Raw genomic sequence first — 11526 nt, 5'->3', positions numbered from 1 at the left:
TCCAGTCCTGCTGACCAGTGTCTCTGAGAGAGGTGAGCTGTCCAGTCCTGCTGACCAGTGTCTCTGAGAGAGGTGAGCTGTCCAGTCCTGCTGACCAGTGTCAGAGAGGTGAGCTGTCCAGTCCTGCTGACCAGTGTCTCTGAGAGAGGTGAGCTGTCCAGTCCTGCTGACCAGTGTCTCTGAGAGAGGTGAGCTGTCCAGTCCTGCTGACCAGTGTCAGAGAGGTGAGCTGTCCAGTCCTGCTGACCAGTGCGTCAGATCTGAGTGGTCAGAAAGTTGACGGCCCACGGTCCTATTGGAATGGGGTCAGCCCCATGTTCCCGGGTCCTGGGTTTGGGTTCTATGTTACATATGTTCTATGCAGTAAAACCATACGTTAATGCACCTGAACCATTAGCCTATGCTAGTATTAGCGTAGTTCCCCTGTTCATAGAAAAGCTACACACCTCATTAGAATACAGCCTGCATCACAAGCTAACGAGGCTAACATTGCTAGCATAACTGACGCAGAGGTCTTTCCCGCCAGCTCAGGGAAATATTCTAACGTCTACTTTACACATGTGTGAAATAAGAAGTGAAATGCAGCATGAAATGGCGACTCTTGGCGAACATGATGAAAGCAGGAGGAGTAACCGGAGCACACGTGGATGAAGCTGAGCACCATATTTTAGAGCAGGGGCCCCCAACCTTTTTTTGTACCACGGACCAGAATAATGTGGGTTTTATTTTCATGGACCGGTGCGGGGCGGGGCTTGGGCTTCCATGCGATTCAGCTCTGAAAGTGAAATGTTCTCTAAAGACGTGTTTGTACATTAAGTGTTCTATTCCAAAAGATCCAAATGTGAGTAACATAAGGTCCAGTTCCACGTGTCCTCACTGTTCTTCTGACTGAAGCTCAGCACATCAGTGTGTCAGAGTTGTTCCCTCAAATATACGTTTAAGATCACCGTCATTTTCAATCTCCAACTGCTGATCCTCTTGTTACACATGCTCCTGATCCTCTTGTTGCACATGAAGCAGCTCAAACTCTTGTCAAAGTAAAAACAGGTGATTGTGCAGCAGTAGCATAATGCTGGCCCAGGAGACGTGTCCTCCAAAATCCACGTCTGCTCCTCGTCTGCTCCTCGTCTGCTCCTCGTCTGCTCCTCGTCTCCTCCTCGTCTGCTCCTCGTCTGCTCCTCGTCTCCTCCTCGTCTGCTCCTCGTCTGCTCCTCGTCTCCTCCTCGTCTGCTCCTCGTCTGCTCCTCGTCTCCTCCTCGTCTGCTCCTCGTCTGCTCCTCGTCTGCTCCTCGTCTCCTCCTCGTCTGCTCCTCGTCTCCTCCTCGTCTGCTCCTCGTCTCCTCCTCGTCTGCTCCTCGTCTGCTCCTCGTCTCCTCCTCGTCTCCTCCTCGTCTGCTCCTCGTCTCCTCCTCGTCTGCTCCTCGTCTGCTCCTCGTCTCCTCCTCGTCTGCTCCTCGTCTGCTCCTCGTCTGCTCCTCGTCTCCTCCTCGTCTGCTCCTCGTCTGCTCCTCGTCTGCTCCTCGTCTCCTCCTCGTCTGCTCCTCGTCTGCTCCTCGTCTGCTCCTCGTCTCCTCCTCGTCTGCTCCTCGTCTGCTCCTCGTCTGCTCCTCGTCTGCTCCTCGTCTGCTCCTCGTCTCCTCCTCGTCTGCTCCTCGTCTGCTCCTCGTCTGCTCCTCGTCTCCTCCTCGTCTCCTCCTCGTCTGCTCCTCGTCTGCTCCTCGTCTGCTCCTCGTCTGCTCCTCGTCTGCTCCTCGTCTCCTCCTCGTCTCCTCCTCGTCTGCTCCTCGTCTGCTCCTCGTCTGCTCCTCGTCTCCTCCTCGTCTCCTCCTCGTCTGCTCCTCGTCTGCTCCTCGTCTGCTCCTCGTCTCCTCCTCGTCTGCTCCTCGTCTGCTCCTCGTCTCCTCCTCGTCTGCTCCTCGTCTGCTCCTCGTCTGCTCCTCGTCTGCTCCTCGTCTCCTCCTCGTCTCCTCCTCGTCTGCTCCTCGTCTGCTCCTCGTCTGCTCCTCGTCTGCTCCTCGTCTGCTCCTCGTCTCCTCCTCGTCTCCTCCTCGTCTGCTCCTCGTCTGCTCCTCGTCTCCTCCTCGTCTGCTCCTCGTCTGCTCCTCGTCTCCTCCACGTCTGCTCCTCGTCTGCTCCTCGTCTCCTCCTCGTCTGCTCCTCGTCTCCTCTTCGTCTGCTCCTCGTCTGCTCCTCGTCTCCTCCTCGTCTGCTCCTCGTCTGCTCCTCGTCTGCTCCTCGTCTCCTCCTCGTCTGCTCCTCGTCTGCTCCTCGTCTCCTCCTCGTCTGCTCCTCGTCTGCTCCTCGTCTGCTCCTCGTCTGCTCCTCGTCTGCTCCTCGTCTGCTCCTCGTCTCCTCCTCGTCTGCTCCTCGTCTGCTCCTCGTCTCCTCCTCGTCTCCTCCTCGTCTGCTCCTCGTCTCCTCCTCGTCTGCTCCTCGTCTGCTCCTCGTCTCCTCCTCGTCTGCTCCTCGTCTGCTCCTCGTCTCCTCCTCGTCTGCTCCTCGTCTGCTCCTCGTCTGCTCCTCGTCTCCTCCTCGTCTCCTCCTCGTCTGCTCCTCGTCTGCTCCTCGTCTGCTCCTCGTCTGCTCCTCGTCTCCTCCTCGTCTGCTCCTCGTCTGCTCCTCGTCTGCTCCTCGTCTCCTCCTCGTCTCCTCCTCGTCTGCTCCTCGTCTGCTCCTCGTCTGCTCCTCGTCTCCTCCTCGTCTCCTCCTCGTCTGCTCCTCGTCTGCTCCTCGTCTGCTCCTCGTCTCCTCCTCGTCTGCTCCTCGTCTGCTCCTCGTCTCCTCCTCGTCTGCTCCTCGTCTGCTCCTCGTCTCCTCCTCGTCTCCTCCTCGTCTGCTCCTCGTCTCCTCCTCGTCTGCTCCTCGTCTGCTCCTCGTCTCCTCCTCGTCTGCTCCTCGTCTGCTCCTCGTCTCCTCCTCGTCTGCTCCTCGTCTGCTCCTCGTCTGCTCCTCGTCTCCTCCTCGTCTCCTCCTCGTCTGCTCCTCGTCTGCTCCTCGTCTGCTCCTCGTCTGCTCCTCGTCTCCTCCTCGTCTGCTCCTCGTCTGCTCCTCGTCTGCTCCTCGTCTCCTCCTCGTCTCCTCCTCGTCTGCTCCTCGTCTGCTCCTCGTCTGCTCCTCGTCTCCTCCTCGTCTCCTCCTCGTCTGCTCCTCGTCTGCTCCTCGTCTGCTCCTCGTCTCCTCCTCGTCTGCTCCTCGTCTGCTCCTCGTCTCCTCCTCGTCTGCTCCTCGTCTGCTCCTCGTCTGCTCCTCGTCTGCTCCTCGTCTGCTCCTCACTTGGCCTTTTCCCCTTTTAGGCCAGAGGCTGTAGCCTGTATCGTTCAAGTTCACTACACCAGTTAATAAAATTATCATTGTACCATTAGCCGGAGGAAGCTGACGTTTCACCCTACATGCTATAGACGTTTCACCCTACATGCTATAGACGTTTCACCCTACAGGCTATAGACGTTTCACCCTACATGCTATAGACGTTTCACCCTACAGGCTATAGACGTTTCACCCTACAGGCGTTTCACCCTACAGGCTATAGACATTTCACCCTACATGCTAAAGACGTTTCACCCTACAGGCGTTTCACCCTACAGGCTATAGACGTTTCACCCTACATGCTATAGACGTTTCACCCTACATGCTATAGACGTTTCACCCTACATGCTATAGACGTTTCACCCTACAGGCTATAGACGTTTCACCCTACAGGCGTTTCACCCTACAGGCTATAGACGTTTCACCCTACATGCTATAGACGTTTCACCCTACATGCTATAGACGTTTCACCCTACAGGCTATAGACGTTTCACCCTACAGGCGTTTCACCCTACAGGCTATAGACGTTTCACCCTACATGCTAAAGACGTTTCACCCTACAGGCGTTTCACCCTACAGGCTATAGACGTTTCACCCTACATGCTATAGACGTTTCACCCTACATGCTATAGACGTTTCACCCTACAGGCTATAGACGTTTCACCCTACAGGCTATAGACGTTTCACCCTACAGGCGTTTCACCCTAGAGGCTATAGACGTTTCACCCTACGGGCTATAGACGTTTCACCCTACATGCTAAAGACGTTTCACCCTACAGGCGTTTCACCCTACAGGCTATAGACGTTTCACCCTACATGCTATAGACGTTTCACCCTACATGCTATAGACGTTTCACCCTACAGGCTATAGACGTTTCACCCTACAGGCGTTTCACCCTACAGGCTATAGACGTTTCACCCTACATGCTAAAGACGTTTCACCCTACAGGCGTTTCACCCTACAGGCTATAGACGTTTCACCCTACATGCTATAGACGTTTCACCCTACATGCTATAGACGTTTCACCCTACAGGCTATAGACGTTTCACCCTACAGGCTATAGACGTTTCACCCTACAGGCGTTTCACCCTACAGGCTATAGACGTTTCACCCTACGGGCTATAGACGTTTCACCCTACAGGCTATAGACCTTTCACCCTACATGCTATAGACGTTTCACCACACAGGCTATAGACGTTTCACCCTACATGCTATAGACGTTTCACCCTACATGCTATAGACGTTTCACCCTACATGCTATAGACGTTTCACCCTACAGGCTATAGACGTTTCACCCTACAGGCGTTTCACCCTACAGGCTATAGACGTTTCACCCTACATGCTAAAGACGTTTCACCCTACAGGCGTTTCACCCTACAGGCTATAGACGTTTCACCCTACATGCTATAGACGTTTCACCCTACAGGCTATAGACGTTTCACCCTACAGGCTATAGACGTTTCACCCTACAGGCTATAGACGTTTCACCCTACATGCTATAGACGTTTCACCCTACAGGCTACAGGCGTTTCACCCTACGGGCTATAGACGTTTCACCCTACGGGCTATAGACGTTTCACCCTACAGGCTATAGACGTTTCACCCTACATGCTATAGACGTTTCACCCTACAGGCTATAGACGTTTCACCCTACATGCTATAGACGTTTCACCCTACAGGCGTTTCACCCTACAGGCTATAGACGTTTCACCCTACAGGCTATAGATGTTTCACCCTACATGCTATAGACGTTTCACCCTACATGCTATACACGTTTCACCCTACATGCTATAGATGTTTCACCCTACAGGCTATAGACGTATAGACGTTTCACCCTACAGGCTATAGACGTATAGACTTTTCACCCTACAGGCTATAGACGTTTCACCCTACAGGCTATAGACGTTTCACCCTACATGCTATAGACGTTTCACCCTACAGGCTATAGACGTTTCACCCTACATGCTATAGACGTTTCACCCTACAGGCGTTTCACCCTACAGGCTATAAACGTTTCACCCTACAGGCTATAGACGTTTCACCCTACATGCTATAGACGTTTCACCCTACAGGTGTTTCACCCTACAGGCTATAGACGTTTCACCCTACAGGCTATAGACGTTTCACCCTACAGGCTATAGACGTATAGACGTTTCACCCTACAGGCTATAGACGTTTCACCCTACAGGCTATAGACGTTTCACCCTACATGCTATAGATGTTTCACCCTACATGCTATAGACGTTTCACCCTACTTGCTATAGACGTTTCACCCTACAGGCTATAGACGTATAGACGTTTCACCCTACAGGCTATAGACGTATAGACGTTTCACCCTACAGGCTATAGACGTTTCACCCTACAGGCTATAGACGTTTCACCTTACAGGCTATAGACGTTTCACCCTACAGGCTATAGACGTTTCACCCTACATGCTTTAGACCAGGCATGTCCAAACTAGGGCCCGGGGGCCAAATGCGGCCCTCAGACCAATTTGTTATGGCCCTCCAGCGTCCTGCTATGTCGGCCCAAACAACAAAAACTAGTACTTTTCACTGTGAAATTGGGAAAATTCAGGCATATTGATTTTATACCAACCTAATATTAATGTTCTAGTTCTAATTAAAGGTGTGGAGGAATAATTCACTTCGTCATTCAACAAACAAAGTTGTTTGTGGCCCTCTGCTCCGTTTAATTTTATAAATGCGGCCCTTGGTGAAAAAAGTTTGGACACCCCTGCTATAGACGGTCTGTGGGCAGCAGGATGAGGATGACGCCTTCTCCCAAACCACTGAGATCAAACACAGATGTTCAGATCAAATCATCTCAAAAGTCGATGTTCTTCCTGCAGGTGCATCGTGTGCATCGTGTGCATCGTGTGCATCGTGTGCATCGTGTGCATCATTTAAAGGTCGATCGCTGGATCAAAGAGCCTCAAAGACAAAGGACGATAAATTGGTCGAAGCTGAAACTTGAGTCGATGATTGAGTGATTCTGGTGTTTTCTCTTGCTCGTGGTAAATAGAACTAATCACAGTGAAATAAATTGGCCAAAATATACATATATAAGATGTTCCTTTATTGTCCCACATGGGGAAATTCCATTGTTGCAACGCATGAGATGGTTCATTACATGGTCCAGAGGAAAAGAACAGGAAGTTTAAGTGCTTATAATATGTGCCTGGTTTAAATGGTCACATTTATAGAGCGCTTTTCTACTGTCAAGGTACTCAAAGCGCTTTACATCAAGGAAGCAGTCACCCATTCATATACCCCAGATGTACGCAGACACTGGGGGGGTGAGTTGGGTTAAGTGTCTTGCCCAAGGACACAACGGCAGTATTCACATGAGGCAGCTGCGATCGCACCGCCAACCTGCGGGCCAGGTTGGTCTGACCGCTCTGACCGAGCGGGGAGTCAAACCGCCGACCTTTGGATCAGAAGACGAGCACTCTACCACTGAGCTACTGCCGCCCCATGACATGGTTCATGACATGGTTCATGACATGGTTCATGACATGGTTCATGACATGGCTCATGACATGGCTCATGACATGGTTCATGACATGGCTCATGACATGGCTCATGACATGGTTCATGACATGGCTCATGACATGGTTCATGACATGGCTCATGACATGGTTCATGACATGGCTCATGACATGGCTCATGACATGGTTCATGACATGGTTCATGTCATGGTTCATGTCATGGTTCATGTCATGGTTCATGTCATGGTTCATGACATGGTTCATGACATGGTTCATGGCAAGGCAAGGCAAGGCAAGTTTATTTGTAGAGCACATTTCATACACAAGGCAATTCAAAGTGCTTCACAGCAGGAAAAATGCATTCAAATCACAAAGAAATTACAGAAACAGAAATACAATAAAATTAACTAAATTAAAAATTATCAATCCAACTGATTTTCTAAACTAATAAAATCACAAACAAAAGAGAAGAGTGCAAAGAAAAAATCCTTTCAGTCATATGCGCAGCTAGACAAAACTGTTTTTAGCTTAGATTTGAACATTGTCAGAGTAGAAGCCTGTCTCACATCTTCAGGAAGACTGTTCCAGATTTTAGCTGCATAAAACTGAAACGCAGATTCCCCATGTTTTGTCCTGACTCTGGCACCAGCAGGAGGCTGGTCCCTGAGGTCCTCAGAGTCCGAGATGGTTCATATGGCACTAACATATCCAAGATGTACTTTGGTGCTAGGCCATGGAGAGACTTGTACACAAGCAGAGCTGCTTTAAAGTCTCTTCTCTGAGCCACAGGGGGCAGTGCAGAGACCTGAGAACAGGACTAATGTGATCATACTTCCTGGTTCTGGTCAGGACCCGAGCAGCAGCGTTCTGGATGTACTGCAGCTGTTTTACAGCTCGTTTGGAGAGACCAGTGAGCGGCCGTTACAGTAGTCTAATCTACTGGAGACAAACGCATGGATAAGTCTCTCTAAATCTGGTTTTGACACTATATTTTTGATTTTGGCAATGTTTTTTAGATGGTAAAAAGCTGCTGATGTTATTGATTTGACGTGGCTATTAAAGTTCAAGTCTGAGTCCATTATTACCCCCAGATTTCTAATTTGGTTTGTAGGTTTTATAGCGACACTCTGGAGGTGACCGCTAACACTTTCTCTTTGTTTCTGTGGGCCAAAAACGATTATTTCAGTCTTGTCGGAGTTCAGCTGGAGAAAGTTGTTTTGCATCCACAAACTGATCTGTTGGATGCAGTGACAGAGTGAATCTACTGGTCCATAGTCACCTGCCGATAGTGAAACATAGATCTGAGTGTCGTCTGCATAATTGTGATAGGACACATTTTCACTGCGTATCAACTGACCTAACGGCAGCATGTAGAGGTTGAACAGAAGGGGACCCAGGACTGACCCTTGGGGCACTCCACAGGTCAGGGTCATGTGGTCTGAGACACAGCTACCAATTTCAACAAAGTACTTCCTGTCTTCCAGATAGGACCTTAACCAGTTTAGGGCAGTGCCAGTGATGCCCACCCAGTCCTCTAGTCTCTGTAAGAGGATCCCATGATCGACAGTGTCAAAAGCAGCACTCAGATCTAACAGAATTAAGACTGAGGCTTTGCCCGTGTCAGTGTTCAGGCGGATGTCATTTGTCACCTTGACAAGAGCAGTCTCAGTGCTGTGATGAGGTCTAAAACCTGACTGAAAAACATCAAATGAGTTGTTTATTAAGAGGAAATCTGTGAGCTGTTTGTAAACAACCTTTTCAAGGACTTTGCCCCAAAATGGCAGATTAGAGATGGGCCGGTAATGACTCAGTACTGCGGCATCAAGACTGCTCTTCTTTAGGAGAGGCTTTATGACCGCAGTTTTCAAAGACATTGGGAATGTTCCAGATTGAAGCGACATGTTAACTATGTGAGTGAGTGATGCTAACAAACTGTTCAGCACAGACTTTAAAAATCTGGTGGGTAACACATCAAGGCAGCATGTAGATGAACTCAGACTGGTGATGATCTCATGGACAGTTTTGTCAGTTACTGGTGCAAAGTGAGTTAGCTCTAAGTGTCTTGGTGGTTTTAGGGTAATTTTTTGCATTGTGGGATTTATAGCATTTTTAATGCCCTGAACTTTGTCATTAAAGAATAATGCAAACTCATTACACTTGGATGTGGAAATGAGTTCTAACGGCAGCTGAGCTGGAGGGTTTGTTAATCTGTTTACTGTGGCAAACAGGACACGCGAGGTGTTACTGCAGCTTCCAATTATTTCAGAAAAATATCTTTCCCTAGTTCTACATAAGATTAGGTTGTACATGTTCAGCTTCTCTTTGTAAATCTCTTTTTGAACCTGGAGCTTTGACTTGCGCCATTTCCGTTCGGCCCTGCGGCACTCCCTTTTCTGTGCCCTGACCGAATCATCATTTCTCCATGGCGCCTTCTGCTTATTTTTTACCATTTTAGCCTTCATAGGGGCGATGGTGTCCAGAACATTCAAAACACTAGATGTAACAGAGTTCAACAATTCATTTACATTAGAACATGAGACATTTTAAAAGTTTATCATTTCCATAAACAGTGCACCTGTGCCATCAATTATGTGTCTCCTCTGAACAACTGCAGGACCAACCGAAGGTTGGGGAGAAACAGACAGGTCAAAGAAGACACAGAAATGATCAGACAGAGCAACATCGATCACATTAACATTTGAAATATTTACCCCCTTTGTAATTATGAGATCTAGAGTGTGTCCTTTGCTGTGGGTGGGGCCTCTCACATGCTGCGTAAGACTGAAGGTTTCAAGGACAGCATCAAGCTCTTTAGCGTTTCTGTCACAAATATTATCAACATGCACGTTGAAATCACCTGTAATGACCAAACCATCAAAGTCTGTGCATATGACTGAAAGCATCTCAGTAAAATCATCAATAAAACTTTGGCAGTGCTGGGGAGGCTTGTATAAAACAATGAAGAGAATGGATGGAGACCGTTTTAGCTCCATTTTAAAGAATACATACTGAAATGATGAAAACACCCCAAAAGACAACCTGCGGGTAATTATTTCATCTCTAAAGACAGCACAGACTCCACCCCCTTTTTTGTTTTCTCGTGTTTCAGATTCAAACTTAAAGTTGGGTGGAGCAGTTTCTATCAGAACTACATTTCCTGTGTTTTTGTCAAGCCATGTTTCAGTCAAGATTATAAGAAGAAATAAAATTATTAATTAAGAGAGATTTGTTACATAAGGATCTGACATTTAGCACAGCAAGTTTCAGACTAGTTTCAGTGGGACTGGGCTTTATCTTTTCACAGGGAATATGAATCACATTTCTCAGATTGGGCCTGACTCGCATTTTGTTTTTCTATCTGTGTGATGATGTGACTACAGAAATAGCACTAGGGGGGGCTCTTTTTACATAGGGCCCCGGGTTGGTTTGATTTTTAATGTGACAATAAGTCCCGGCAACGCTGAGAACCAGTGCATCCTAGCTATGGGAGATACCAGGTGAAAGGCGAGGTTGGATGGGTGGTGGGGCTTTTGTTGGTGTAGTCGGCATAGCCCTTGCTATATTGGGCGTGAGTGGAGCCATCTTAACGCCTGATTTGATCAGACTTTCAAAATGGCTGGGAAGGCCCATGGGTGAGAGTGGAGATGAGAAGGAGAATGATGAATCTTTAGTGGGAGTAGATGTTGCAGGGGGAACCCAGGGCTGGTGTGAAGGCAGGGGCGATGACAGGGATGTTGTTGGGCTTGTCACAGATGGGTCCAAGGCCTTTGAAGATTGTTCCTTTGCTGGAGGCGGTGGAGGTGAATGTGGAGCAGCTGGAGCTGAATCCTTTGCTGGTGGTGGTGGAGCAGCTGCTGATGAATCCTTTGGTGGAGGCTGAGGTTGTGGTGCTTTTGATGTTGAAACATTGGCTCGGTCTCTGGCTGAGGGAGCAGGAATTCTTCTCTCATTCCTCTTTTCTCTAACTATCTGCTCAGGACCCTGTCCAGGCCCAGTCCAATGCCTCAGAGCGTGGAGCAGGTTCTCTGTCAGCACCCTCACTCCACCTCTGCATAGGTGGGGGCCATTTCTCTTAAACAGGTCCTCTCGTTTCCAGAATAGATAGAAGTTCTCAATGTAGTGTAGTCCTCTAGGGGCACACTCTTTGGACAGCCATGTGTTCAGCTGAAGAAGCCGGCTAAACTTGCTTATCCTCCTGTCGATGTTTGGAAGAGGTCCACTTATGAAAGTTTTGATTTCCATTTTATCAAGCACGTCGAATAACTTCAAGAAGTCTTTTTTCAAAACTTCAGTCTGTTCCCGCCGCATGTCCACTGCACCCACGTGCACAATCAGCTGTTTAGCTCCTCCATGCTTAGCCATAATATTTGGAAGGAGTGACGTTATCTCAGAAACAGTGGCGCTTGGAAAAGAATGTGTGTTTATCTTTTCATGCGTCACGTGACTTATCACTCCGTCTCCAACCAAAACAATCTGCGTGACCTTGGCTCCTGGCACAGATCCTCCTCGCTGTATTTTGGCCACGTCATCTTTCCTTTTTTCATTTAATTCCATCTCTGAAAGTGGTAAAAATCTGTTGGTGAGCTGTATTTTAGGTGACTTCACGTTATCTTTGTATCGTTTAGGCTTTGCTCCAAGTTTGTTCCAAGAAACAGCCTGGTCTTTCTGGTTTTTAGACAGTTTTGGAAACGACACAGAGTCACTGCGGTTTAGGTTGAAAGTAGCAGTT

The sequence above is a fragment of the Eucyclogobius newberryi genome, unplaced genomic scaffold (assembly GCF_026437365.1).
Source record: "Eucyclogobius newberryi isolate DKJ021-1_F unplaced genomic scaffold, fEucNew1.0.hap1 SCAF_5, whole genome shotgun sequence".
Lineage (NCBI taxonomy): Eukaryota > Metazoa > Chordata > Actinopteri > Gobiiformes > Gobiidae > Eucyclogobius > Eucyclogobius newberryi.
This window is presented reverse-complemented; position numbering follows the sequence as displayed.